The sequence below is a fragment of the Protopterus annectens genome, chromosome 12.part0 (assembly GCF_019279795.1).
Source record: "Protopterus annectens isolate FY-2018-M chromosome 12.part0, PAN1.0, whole genome shotgun sequence".
NCBI classification, from domain to species: domain Eukaryota; kingdom Metazoa; phylum Chordata; order Ceratodontiformes; family Protopteridae; genus Protopterus; species Protopterus annectens.
In genome coordinates this window covers 743,015,105-743,028,944 of record NC_056746.1, presented here as the reverse complement: position 1 = coordinate 743,028,944, position 13,840 = coordinate 743,015,105, and the positions used below count along the sequence as shown (strand labels likewise).

The 13,840-nt window shown below is 39.8% G+C and overlaps 1 protein-coding gene and 1 pseudogene across 1 annotated transcript in view; both read left to right on the top strand.

Annotated features, from left to right (window-relative positions):
- SBK1 (SH3 domain binding kinase 1) overlaps positions 1-13,840 on the top strand; it is an 854,789-nt gene that overhangs the window by 252,274 nt on the left and 588,675 nt on the right. The window lies entirely within an intron of this gene.
- LOC122817302 overlaps positions 17-13,840 on the top strand; it is a 23,018-nt pseudogene continuing 9,194 nt past the window's right edge.

The following is a 13,840-nucleotide window of genomic DNA, read 5'->3' as shown; positions in this document are numbered from 1 at the left end:
CATATCCTTTAAGAATATGGAGACACCACCACATTTGGAGCTTCTGGCCGTATTCTGGGGCCAAAAGGTATGGAATGACTAGTAGCCTGGGAGTGCATGGGTGCTTTCTGCCTCTTTAAACCAGGTCTCTGTTACAGCACATTTTGAGGAGAGCTTTGAGTGAGTGCATCTTGAGATTTACACTTCTAGCATTGAGCAGCATGGCCCTCAGATCGCATTTGTTTGTAGCTGTTATGATGGAATTTTGGTCTTTGGAACACTGCCTAAAAAAGGCACTATAGGGATGGCAAGAGCCTTAGCCAATACCCGGAATCCCAGGGAGTGACAGATGCAGGCCATCTCTGGCAAAGCATCAAGGAACATGTCGTCCCCAGCAGATACTGGATCCCCTTAGAATGACACCAGAAACTTAGCCAGTTGTTGAAGTCAATCATTTTCTGCTCATACTGTGGTATCATTCTGGGTGACGGTAGAATACTTCTTAAAGCTAGGGTCATACCTGCCTGGGCCACATAATCTGAGAATTTCATCACATCTCTTTTCATGTAACCTGGGGAGGTACATATTTGTACTTGTTGTGGAGTAACCTGAGTGCATGTGTTATGCGGCGGATCCTGGCACCTGATAGACAACTGACTGTCACCTTCTCCTTGTTCAACCTAGTGAGTGGGACATCAGTGTGCCTCACAATCGAGTCTCCTATGATTAGTACATTAGGCAAAGTGTTTTGCCTTAAGGGCTTAGGTTGAGGGGCACACTGTGGTGGTGAGCTATATGTTCTGGGGTTGGTGTTGTGTTGTGGTGGTCGAGTGCGTTTCTGTCTCAGGAGTCTCTGTTGTTTGGGTAAATTTTTAATGAGGGCCTCCACGAAGGTGGGTGTATGGTTTGTGTTTCTATGTGTGGGTTATGATGGTTGGTGTTTTGGAGGGCTGTATGTTCTCTGTAGTGAGTTGCAGGTGTTGACCTTCTCCTCTTGACCAGCTAGACCGGTCTTGGCTGGAGCATGCACTGCTTCCAGTTTGGTGATACAAGTGCATCTCTCACAGGTATGAGTGTTGGGAGGTTAAAGGAGAGGGTTGTCTGTGTACATTAGGCAGCTGCCACACTTCTCAGAATGCCCAAGTCAGCAGGTTAGCAGGAAAAAGCACAGGAAATTGCCCTACAATCATATCAGGAGGGGTGGTCATAACTAATAAGTACTGGTACCGTTACTGCGTAGGAGCAGCTAGTGCTGATAGCACCAAAGTGTGCTACAATAAATGCTACAAAAGCCTGTTAAAGTGCTAGTCAATTACGCTAATTGAAGTGTGAGAAGTAAAAGAACAAGCACGTTCTAAGGGGAAAATTGAAGAGCAGACTTTCTGGCACTGATAATAGTTTACCTTAGCTGAGTGCCGCTGCACGTTGTGCAAACATGGGCTTTTAAACCAGAAAGTTGAAAGAGATGATAAAACCACCCAAACGGCCAATAAACTACAATTTCTGGGCCAGAAAACACTCCTCTTGTGGTAGATATGCTACCTAGTGCTTACCACTCCCACTGATAAGCTAGAAGTCTTCCAACACAGAAAGGTCTGTGGATGCTCAGAAAGTTACAAAACAGTCCTGGATACAGCAAATCTGTATCTGGACTAGATAGTTACAGGAAAGGTGTGAAACAAGCTTAAAACTTTTTTTTTTGGGGGGGGGGTTGCAGAAAACTAGTTAAAACAGTAGCAAAAACACTTTAAATGCAGTGCAAGCTAGCGCACTTAAGTGTGTAGCAATATTAAGGCAAATGCAGTTTAAATAAATGCAGATAAGTTAAAATGACAAAAAAAAAAACAAGTGCAGAGAAAAATTGTTGTTGTTGTCTTTCGGCTTTTCCCGGTTAGGGGTCACCACAGCGGAACTCCGGTCCGCTAATGATTGGCAGTAGATTTTGACAAACGCCGAGGTGCCAGCTCGACGTTCAACCTTCAATGAAGGCACGCCAATTTATGCATGTTTTTTGAATGCCCACCCAACCGCGGGGAGGACATGCAGACTCCACACAGAAGGCACTCCCCGCACTCTAGCCGAGAATCGAATGGGAGAACCTCTTGCTGTGAGGCAACAACGCTACCGCTGCACCACCGTGGTGATATAAGTGCAGAGAAAAGTAAATTATGAAAAAATCAAAATGGAGACACTTGAGTATCTCTTTCTCCTTCCTGTTGCTCTTGTAGTTTGTAGGATGCTTGTGACACCTGTGCACTGGCCCACTAATCAAGAAGCCTCAATCCTCACCACTAGCACCAGTGAGGGGTGTGCACATTGGGAAGGATAACAAGTACACGCACAGTAAAGTACAATTTCCCTTAAGAGCACGCAGAGATCACAGTCAGTTTGGGGCTGGTTCCTCCCTTTCTCTCCAGTTCCCCAATAAGACACCCCACTGTCACAGCTATAGAGTTCAGATCCCAGCCAAGTAGTCAAGCCAAAACCTCTAGTACCTTCTCTGTCCAACCAGTGATTCGTGTCCCTGCTGAAGTAGCTGACACACACACACACTTTGAGATTTTGTTTATATACAAACACACAGACACTCCTGTGGAAGGCTGGCACAGGTTCTCCAGCTGTGCCCCCTCCTGCTAGGCTGTAAGGTAGTAATCACTGCCACCAGCTACTCTATTCAGCTACTAATAAGGCCATTCCCAAAAGGATGACCAATTTCACTGTGTAATATTACTGTTGTCCAAATAGTAAGTGTGACCCAGGGCTAAAGCTATTGGAGTGGCTTGGACAGTATCACCGAATACATATAATGTAGTCTGAGAGCTTAAATTACCTTTACACAAAACAGCCACAGTTGAAAGGTTTAAAAATATTTAATAATAAATAATAAAAACACAAGACAATACTTATTACTTCAACACAATGACATCACAGAGTTCAAAAATCACAGGAAAATGCTTTAAAATAATAGTGTAGAATAGTCTGATATAAATATAGAAAACAGTCAGACTAATCTGGCTATTTCTATCTATCTCTAAGAGAAATCACTGTTCTAAATAAATATCTTATTATAAAACTCGCTGGATACACACGGCATGTAACTCTTTATTTATAAAAAATGTGAGGGCTTTCGCAGAGTCCTCTCTGCTTCATCAGACAAATTATAGCAGTTAAAACTTCATTTAAATAGTGATGCATCATGGTATCAACCAATCAATTCCATGTTAAAATCAATACACCAAATAACAATACTTAAGGTATAAAAATACATATATATATATATATATATATATATATATATATATATATATATATATACACACACACACACACACACACACACACATATATATATATATATATATATATATATATATATATATATATATAAAACACATAAAAAACACATAGAGGCTGTATGGGATGTATAGAATGTGGGGTACATTGCTCTCTGGTGCAGGGAAACTGATAACATCCTCACAGGAAATGTTTTTGCTAAATCTATTATTTGGTATAAACGTTTTGTGGATGATATTTTTTTGCTGTGGCATGATGATGAGTTTCTTCTTAAACAATTTTTTGAGTACATTAACACTATTACTCCATTCTTAAATTTTACCTTTAAGTATTCTGACAAAGAGATTGACTTCTTAGATGTGAAAGTTGAAAGAGACACCCCTGAACTAATTTCTACTTCATTGTATAGGAAGCTTATCAGGAAAAATAATGTTGTAGTATGCATCCTATTTTTACAAAAGCAAATGTTTTGAAAGGACAGATAGTTCATTGTATGCGGCTACATAATGATGATGCAACTTTATGTGAAGCACTGACTCTTCTTAATCATGAATTTAGTGAAAGGGGATACAAAATGAAAGATATTGAGAGGCAGATTGATTTAGCATGGAAAAAAAAGGGAAGGGAAATGCCAACATTATTATAATGCTAGAAGAAAACATGCAAATGTTTTACCCATGGAAAATGTGAATACTCTAATAACTTCAGGCACAGCAAGAAATGTAGAGAATAATATGCTGCGAGTACCACTGACTTTTGTGAGTAACATTAATATAGTTTGTGACATAGTCAGAAACAACTGGGATATCCTATCGAGTGTGAAAGAACTCGATGGAATAGTAGGAGAAACACCATCCTTCTCCTTTAAAAATAATAAGTCCCGTAAAAGACAATTATGCTACAAAAAAATAGATGAGCCAAAGTATGTAAAGTCTGATAGGACGGGCACGTTTGCCTGCAGGAGATGCACAGCATGCCCATTCATTTTTGGTGGGGGACAGTATAAACATCCTATCAGAAGTTTCTCCACTGATACACACTTCTATGCTGACTGTCACACTGCAGATATAGTATACTTTAGTTTCTGCACGGTGTCCTGCCTATTATTTAGGTAAAACAAATTGATTATTGAAGGACAGAATTTTAGAACTTATGAGAGATATTAGAAACCAAAAAGAAAGCAATGCACTAGCAATGCATGTGATGCAAGAAGGGAACACACACACTTTTAAGTTCCTGGTTCTCTATATTGTCCATAGGAATAAAAGAGGTGGAAATATTACTAACAATACTGAAGCTTTGGAACAAGAATGGATTATTAAGTTCCAAGCAGACAGACCACCTGGCCTAAACTCCAAGGTTTCTTTAAAACCGTTTCTTAGAAACAGGGCCTTGAAGCACTGATGCTCTAGTTATTTAGTATTTTTTATGCTTTTTATATAGCTTTTAATATTGTAACTAGAAAATTTTAGAAATGTACCCCACATTCTATACAGCCTTTATGTGTTTTTATATGTGTTTTTTATATATATTTATATATATATATATATATATATATATATATATATATATATATATGTATATTTTTATAGCTTAAGTATTATTATTTGATGTATTGATTTTAACATGGAATTGATTGGTTGATACCATGATGCATCACTATTTAAATGAAGTTTTAACTGCTATAATTTGTCTGATGAAGCAGAAGGGACTCTGCAAAAGCACCCACATTTTTTCTAAATAAAGAGTTACATGGCGTGTGTATCCAGCGAGTTTTATTTTACTTATTGCTTCTTCTTTATTATCGTTGGCTACTTCATCCAGAGTCGAGGACTTTATTTCTGTAAATATCTTACTTACGGAGCAAGCAAGTGCTGTTGAGTGGATGTTCTTCAGACAAAATCCAAAATGTTCTGTCTTTCTCTCTGTCCTTAAATTCATAACACAGTACTGCTGAGTCATTTCAGATTACATCATTCTTAACAGTTCTGATTTAGTTTCCCAGGTCACAGAAACTTAAAATTTACATTTTTTAGTAAGCTGCACCTGGCCAGGAAGCCACAACAATAAAATACATTATACAGGTAAAACCTTAGTAATTATCTCTTTAATCAAGACAATAAAAAGAATTTCCTGGCCAGACATCTTGTCTCCGAGCTTGAGATTAGTCATAGAATGCTTGATTTATCAGCTTTCTTCCAGCAGAGTGCACTGAGGTTACATTTTTGAAGCTCAGTACAACATATAGTTTAATCATAACATATAGTTCTCTTTATATTTGTAAACCAAGCCTGTGGATTATATTAATATTTACAAATGACAGAGAATTATCTACAAAAATTCTATCTAGCTAGGCTGGCAGCCTTCACAAAATCAAAACTGGATCCGCAGAGCTTAAACAAGTGCAAACCCACGCAAACACAAGCTTTTTAAACCAAAAAGTTGAAAGGGATGGAAAAACTGCCCAAACAGTCAACAAAGTACAATTTCTGGGCCAGAAACCACTCCTCTTGTGGTAGATAGACTACCTAGTGCTTACCACTCCCACTGATAAGCTAGAAGGCTTCCCTTCAACACAGAAAGTTCTTGGGGGCTCAGAAACTTACAAAACAGTCTTGGATGCAGAAAATCTGTGTTTAGACTAGACTATTTACAGGTAAGGCTGGAAACAAGCTTAGAACTTTTTTTTTTTTTTTTTTGCATTAAATCAGTTAAAACAGTAGCAAAAACACTTTAAATGCAGTATGAGCTAGCACACAAAGGTATAATAATATTAAGGCAAATACAGTTTAAATAAATGCAGATAAATATACGCAGTCATTCATGTGTACATGTGCAGACATAACACACATACACAAAGATACACACCCTCTGTTGTATATATATGTGTATATATATATATATATATATATATATATATATATATATATATATATATATATATACACACAGTCATACACATGCAAACGTAGCACACATCCTCACACACACACACACACACACACACACACACACACACACACACACACACACACACACACAGTGTGGTATATGAACAGTCATGTAGGCATGCAGATGTAACACACACACACACACACACACACACACACACACACGCACACACACGCACACACATGCACACACACACACACACACACACACACACACACACACACACACACACACACACACACACACACACCTAACACACCTGAAATTGTGATATCAACTGTGGTGATTAAAACCATGTGATTGATATGACTGTGTACCAAAAGTCCCACTAGCCAGGTAAGAACAAACCTTCAGAATGGCAAGATGATCAGACTGAATGGTATCCAATCATCTATGGCAGATGCGTGTAATTCGGTTCCACTTCTAACCATCAAAATTTCAAAACATCGAAGTTCTGATCATCGAGACCAGAACATCGAATTTTGAAACATCGAAGGTTACAAGTGTAACAAAAAAAAAAAAAAAAGAAAAAAAGATAAATTGTAACAATTGTATGCAGGCCCCCCCCCCCCTTGCGCATCCCACCCCCCCTACTTTAATATTCCAACTCTGAGACCGCACTACAGTGGAGTAAAGGGAAATCTCCCATTTGGCACTATATGCAGAAGCACTAAACAGGAGATTTTCCGTACCCCATCTGTAGTGCCATCACACAGATGGCACATAGACACACACAGTATGCAGGGCACCTTGGTGCCCTGCAAAAACACAAACATTCATCCACCTAGACTTACCTTTTTCTTCCCCTTCAAACCGTCAGTGTTTTAAAACTCGATGTTCTGGTCTTGATGATCTGAACTTCAATGTTTTAAACGTTCGGTGGTTTGAAGGGGAACCATGTAATTCATAGGGTAGACGATGTCTTTGTATAATAATGCTGCTAACGTAACTAGTACTGCAAATAATTTACATAAAATGTAAGTAATAGTATATGTGTAGAAGGCAAAATGTAAAAAGAACTGTGTGTGCAAAAGCCGATGGCCTCTTCCATTTTTGTAATACTGTATAAATTACACACCTGTTTCTATTCTCATGACAATATGCAGTTGACTACTATCGGTATGTTAGTGTATGTGGTTATATCACCATTATATTAATATGTGCTTAGTGATTGTATAAGTTCTATCTATGTATAAATGTACTTACTATTTTTAATGCACCACTGTGCCCGGGTCTTGGTTGAAAAGAGTCAAATGACCAGCACACTTACTCTATTAACAAACTGAAATAAATAAATCATACATTCAGAATTTAAAAAAACTAAAATTTATGAATACAATATTCTTTTACTGCTAGAGTACATAGTGCAAGTTTCCTCATCCTGATGTAATTGTCATCATACCCACATAGCAGAGTACTGCCCTTTTTAAAACACAGACACATGCACAGATTCATTTGTTTTATGCCTCAGATTCAGACCCATTTTTTACATTTTTATAGAGTCTACTTCAGTAGGTATGAGTTTAAGGGTTCAGTGCTGACGTCATCGAGTCTGGGATTCATGTATCTCAGATGTTGCCTTACATTTCATTGATTTGTTTTCCATTCTGGAGAAAGTAACTAGTTCAGACTGCTCATGAGATTTCATTGGCCAAATGTTCATCTTTTAGTTAAATGAGGCAGACATTGACTAAAGCTTAGAAGCAGATGCTGCCATGTGATGGAAATGGAAACAAAAGGGAGTGGCTGTGATCTGTGAGCAGCCTTCTTGGGTGGCAACATGTCCGAACTTGCCTAGTGAAGAATAATATGGAAAGCCATTAATAATCTCTGCTCCTGTGATAAGATTAATTGGATATTTTTGTTTTTAATCTAATAGCCATTGGGGACTCCTGCATTCATGTTGTCTTTTGCAGTGACTGCAGACATGCCAGTATTTTTGTTTTGATTAAGTTTTAGATTAATATGTGCGTATTGCTAAAATGGCTGATTGGGTCATTATTCATGTTTTAAGTTATGTTGTAACTGAATCATAGTAAGAAACTCATTTTGCCATTTGGGTTACCTTATTTTTATCATTGTACAATGAAGTTGCAGAACCTGGTGCAGTATTATATGACACTATGTGCCAGTTAAAAAATTTAATTGCCAAATGATTTAAAGGGTCCTGCTTGACAAATGTTTTCTGTATGCCATTTGACAATTTCCGAATGCTTATACAAGCAATTAGCTGTCTTAAGGAAAGTGGTTATTGGTCAATAAAAATGTGCAGTGAATGCCTTTTACTGGAAACATGCACCTCAAATATTGACAGTTTTATTAATTTGCATGTCAATTGATGACTGTTTTTATATTTAGACTAGAAATATAAATTATCACTTTGGTTTATTTCATTATTAATATTTGTCGACATAATCACATGAGGCAGGGGGGTTATCTTACTACTGGAAATGCTATTTGGCTTTGAATGACATTAACATTTGTGATGCATCACTACTGTTATAGTTAAAAAGTCATGCATAGTGCAAATTTCTAGAATTAGTAGATTAACTTTTATTAGAAAATGGGCAAATTGCATATTAAACCCAGACTGAAGAAGGAATGCTGTCCAGCAGGGTGTTAATGTAACGGTAATGCCTGCTGAAAAAGAAGTCTGCTGCTTCATGGCAGCAGATTAAGCTGCTGTGAAGCTCGGAAAGTTAAAATGCAAATGGCTGCCATTTTTTACATTTGATTAGTAGTGTTTTGCTGTTTAACAGGTGCAAAATTAAGATTAGAAGTTGATAAAAAAAAGAAAGGAAAAGCATTTGTGCTGTGTGTGTGTGTGTGTGTGTGTGTGTGTGTGTGTGTGTGTGTGTGTGTGTATTTGCAAGGGTACCTGTGTGCGTGAGACTATAAGTATGAGTGAGTGAAACAGGTCAAGGCAGGCAACAGACACTGTGTTCAACAGGCATTCTTCAGTCAAAGATTTAATAATCATTAACAGTTGGGCAGCTCTTACTGTTATTATTTACTGACTTTTATTGGAAGCGTAATTGAAAAAATCATTCGTCAGCACAAACAACTGATTGGAAAAGGGAGGTGAGGAGTGGCAGTGGCTTTATTAATATATTTATTTATTTTTAACACTCAGTTGCAAACTGAGACTTCTGCAGTTGTGTTCATTCACAACAAAGTGGCTGTGTGTGTGTGTGTTTGTGTGTGTGTGTTTATATCTTTGTATATGTTTATGTGTCTGTCTTTTTTGTTTTTGAATGTGCGTTTCTATGTGTATGTGTTTGAGCATGTATGTTTGCACTTCTGAATGTGTGTGTGTATGCTTGTGTGTGACTTAGACATTAAATGCTATATTTATTTTACATTTGTTGACCGGGATAGTCTGACTGGATGCATGTCCATTTTCAGCGGAGGCCCGGGAAGAAAAGCTCCAAGGGTAAGCAGATACAGCATTAGATAATACCAGCATTACATATTACAAACAGACTATTTACAGAGATTACATAAGTAAGCAAGTTAAACAAGTTCCACAGGTTAGAGTTAATCCTGATATTAGAGTTATCCTAATAATGAGCGCAAGTCAGGATTAAATTAAATTACACAGTAAACTGGTTAACAGATTTTTTTACACATTCTAGAGAGAGTTAGCCAGGCTTGATACATTGACATAGCCAGTTAAGTGACAAATGTTTGACTCAGTCATTGTACATGCTGGTGTGAATGACCTGAGACGTACCTCCCTGGACTACATGAAAAGAGACATAGAGGAGCTCTGTGATCATGTAGCCCAGGCTGGTATGACCCTGACCTTGAGCAGCATCTTACCCTCACCTAGAATGATGCCACAGTATAAAGACAAAATGATCGATTTTAACAATTGGCTAAAATTTTGGTGTCATTCAAAGGGGATCCAGTGTCTGTCAGCCGGGGATGACATGCTCGACAAGCCACGTTGCTTCGCTAGGGACGGCTTGCACCTGCCACCACTGGGCTTTCGGATATTGGCAAAGGCTCTTGCCACCCCCATAGTGCCTTTTTTAGGCAAGGCTCAAAAGTCAAACCCACCCCCATAGACAGCACAAGGAACAAGAAACTAAGGGTAATGCTGCTAAATGCCTGAAGTCTTAACCTCAAGATGCACGCACTCGAAGCTCTCCTCAGTATGGAGAACATCGATATCTGTGCAGTGACAGAAACCTGGTTCAAGGCTCCAGAGAGCACCCCAGCACTACCAGGCTATACCTCATATCATGCTTTTCGGCCCCAAAACCCGGACCGAACCACAAAAGGAGGGGAGTTTCCATATTTATCAAGGATATCCACACCCCAGGTTAGTGGCATTGCACGGGTATCGGAGATCATCCATGTGCAACTAACAGTGGGCAAGACTGCTTTTCAGTTTATAGCATCCTACAGACTACCCTCTCAAAGTCAGGAATCCCATTCGGCTTTCCTGAAAACATTGGAGAACATGAAGATCTCTCCGAACACCATTATATTAGGCGACTTCAACTACCCAAACATTGACTGGGAGCACTACTCAAGCCCCAGCACCTTAGCCCAAAGATTCCTGGAAATTATAAACTCAAATGCTATGGAACAACTAGTCACCACTCCTACAAGAGGGGACAACATACTAGACCTGATCATTACCAACATGGGGACTCTATGCTCCACACCAGAAGTATATCCCTCATTGGTAAGATCAGACCATAAATTAATTTCACTGGATGTCCACATCCCGACCCCATCCCCAGCCCAGAAAACCACAGTGAAAAACTTCTCAAAGCGAACTTCTCACTTCTCAAAACCGAAGTGGAATCCTTCAAGGCCCCAGGGCCAGTGGAAACTACAGCCCAAACTGCAGAATCCTATATAAATGCATTCTACGGACATCTCCAGGAATGCATGGATCATGCTATCCCAAACAAAACCAAGACCCAATCATCCAAAGGCAGGCGTCCAGTCTGGTGGACCCCTGCCATAAATAAACTGTACAACAGAAGGAGGAAGCTACTACATGATAGAGCAAAATCCCTAATAGGAAGGCATCTCTGATCAGTACTAGCAAAAATTACGATCCCTCATAAAATCCTCCAAGGCCAGCTTCGAGAAAAATTGCACAGGACACCAAAGACAATCATAAGGCTTTTTCAGTTATGTTAGAAACCTGGGATGCAACTCCCAGACTTGTTCTGAGTTGATTCTAAACGACAAAAATACACTGAACCCACAGACATCGCCAATATCCTGGCAGACAGGTTCGTGCAAACTTCTCCACCCCTCCCCCAAAAGAGCAAGTATCTATCCCGGCAGAAGGCTGCCTCCCAAACATCTCAGATGCTCAGGTGAAGGCTGCCCTCTCCAAAGCAAAAAACACTGCTTCCATGGGACCAGATGGCATCCCAGGTTGCGTCCTACATGAACTACAAGAGGAACTAATCCCTCAAATAAAACAGCTATACAATCTCAGCCTCACTACAGGATATGTGCCCACAGAATGGCGTACAGCAACAGTGGTCCTACTCCACAAAGGTGGAGCCTCTACGGACCCTGGAAACTATTGCCCCATAAGCCTGACTAGCTTAGTCTGCAAGGCTATGGAGAGGATCATCATGGAGCTCATAAACAAAGACATTGGGGACCTACAGACACTAGATCCTACCCAGTTCGGCTTTGTCAAGGGCAGATCCTGCCTTTTGAACCTGGTTGACTTCTTTGAAACAGTCACCAAAGCCACAGATGAAGGGAAGGTAGTCCACACAGCCTATCTGGACCTTGCAAAGGCATTTGACACAATACCCCACTCGGGCATCATAGATAAGCTATCCAGCTTAATTATAAACCCCTATGCCACAAGATGGGTCACAAACTGGCTCAAAGACAGAACCCACAGAGTGAGAGTTGCTGGAGCCATGTCAGACTCGAAACCGGTCACAAGTGGCGTCCCACAGGGTTCTGTCCTGGGACCACTCTTGTTCGGTATATACTTTTCCGAGGTACAGGCAAACGTGGGAGGACTATGGCTCACCAAGTTCGCAGACGACTGCAAACTGGGCACCATAATCAAATCTCCAGCTTACACAAACATCCTTCAAAAAGGTCTCACAGAGACAGATAACTGGTGCCAGTGCCATGGTTTAAAGCTAAATGCCAAAAAATGTATAGTCATACCCTTTGGCAAAAACAATGTGCCCACAAATTACCACATAGGCGGAAACCCATTAAGTACGGAGAAAGTTATTAGGGACCTGGGGACCCAAGTTGATAGCAATCTCTCCTTTGAAAACCACATTGCCAAAGTGGTTAGAAAGACCTTCTACATAGCCCACCTCATCATGAAGGGTTTCACATCTAGATCAAGAGAGGTAATCGTGCCCCTTTATTCATCCCTCATCAGGCCCATCATAGAATACAATGCCCCTTTTGGGATGTACCTTACCCGACACCTGCAGCAATTAGAAAGACCCCAAAAGTATCTCACCAAGAGGATCAAGGGTCTCAAACAGATGCCATATGCTGCTCGGTTAAAAAAACTCCAGCTCTACTCAGTTGCATACCACCTACTTCGAGGCGATCTATGCCTGACATACAAAGCTATGTCAAATCCAGAATTAATGGACATGCTCCACATCAGTAAATCTAAATCCCTTAGAGCCACACGCTCGAGGGACTTGAACCTCAGCACAGAAATAAATAGAACTTGCTGGAGGGACAGGTTCATAACCCAGAGGCTCCCTTCGCTCTGGAATAGAATTCCAGTTCATGTGAGGCAGAGCACCTCACTGAATCTCTTCAAGAAGAATCTCGATAAGTGGATGGGGGATCGTAGGTTTGTCCCAGGGATTACTCCCGTGTCACTATTAGACAGAGGGCACAGTAAACTAAACCTTAAAAAGGGCACAGTATACTCAAATGAAGGGGTGGCGTAAGCCATACAGAATCGGGCTAGGCTTATAATTGCCACAGGGCAGATAGCCTAGTATGAACCTATGAACATATGATCTAGTTTTAAATTGACCTAAGGTGGAAAGTAAGGTAATATCAGCTGGAAGAGAGTTCCAGGATCTACTTACAGAGTTTGCAAAGTGAGCCACCGGCTGTGTTATTAATTTTGCTAGTCTGAATTAGTAGTTTGTTAGAGGATCGAAGCAGTCTAGGATTGTTATAGGGGGTGATCTTATATTTTTGATGTTAAATACTTTCTCCAGTAAAATACATATACAATGCAAGTTTGATTCATTGGGCATTGGAACTATTTTACATCAGAACTATATAAAATATCTATATAGTGTGTAATAAAAATAAAAACAAGTACAAAACAATTTTACAGATAACCCATACTGTAAGCACAATAATGCCCTCCAGGGTGTGTCTTATTGTGAGTAACACCCTTCCTGTCTTATTGTAACACCCTTCCAGGGGTGTGGAGGACCTCTACCTTCATTATTTCCACAACAACAGCACAGACCTTATTGGGCATTATTGCTTGCATAACTTACTTAGCCTGTAAAATATCACAGTTACCTTTTGCCAAGTCAACAGACCGTCTTACTTTTAATGCAGTTGCTCTTTCTGTAAACTGCACTTAATATGTGAGTCTGGAAGGAAAGGTTTT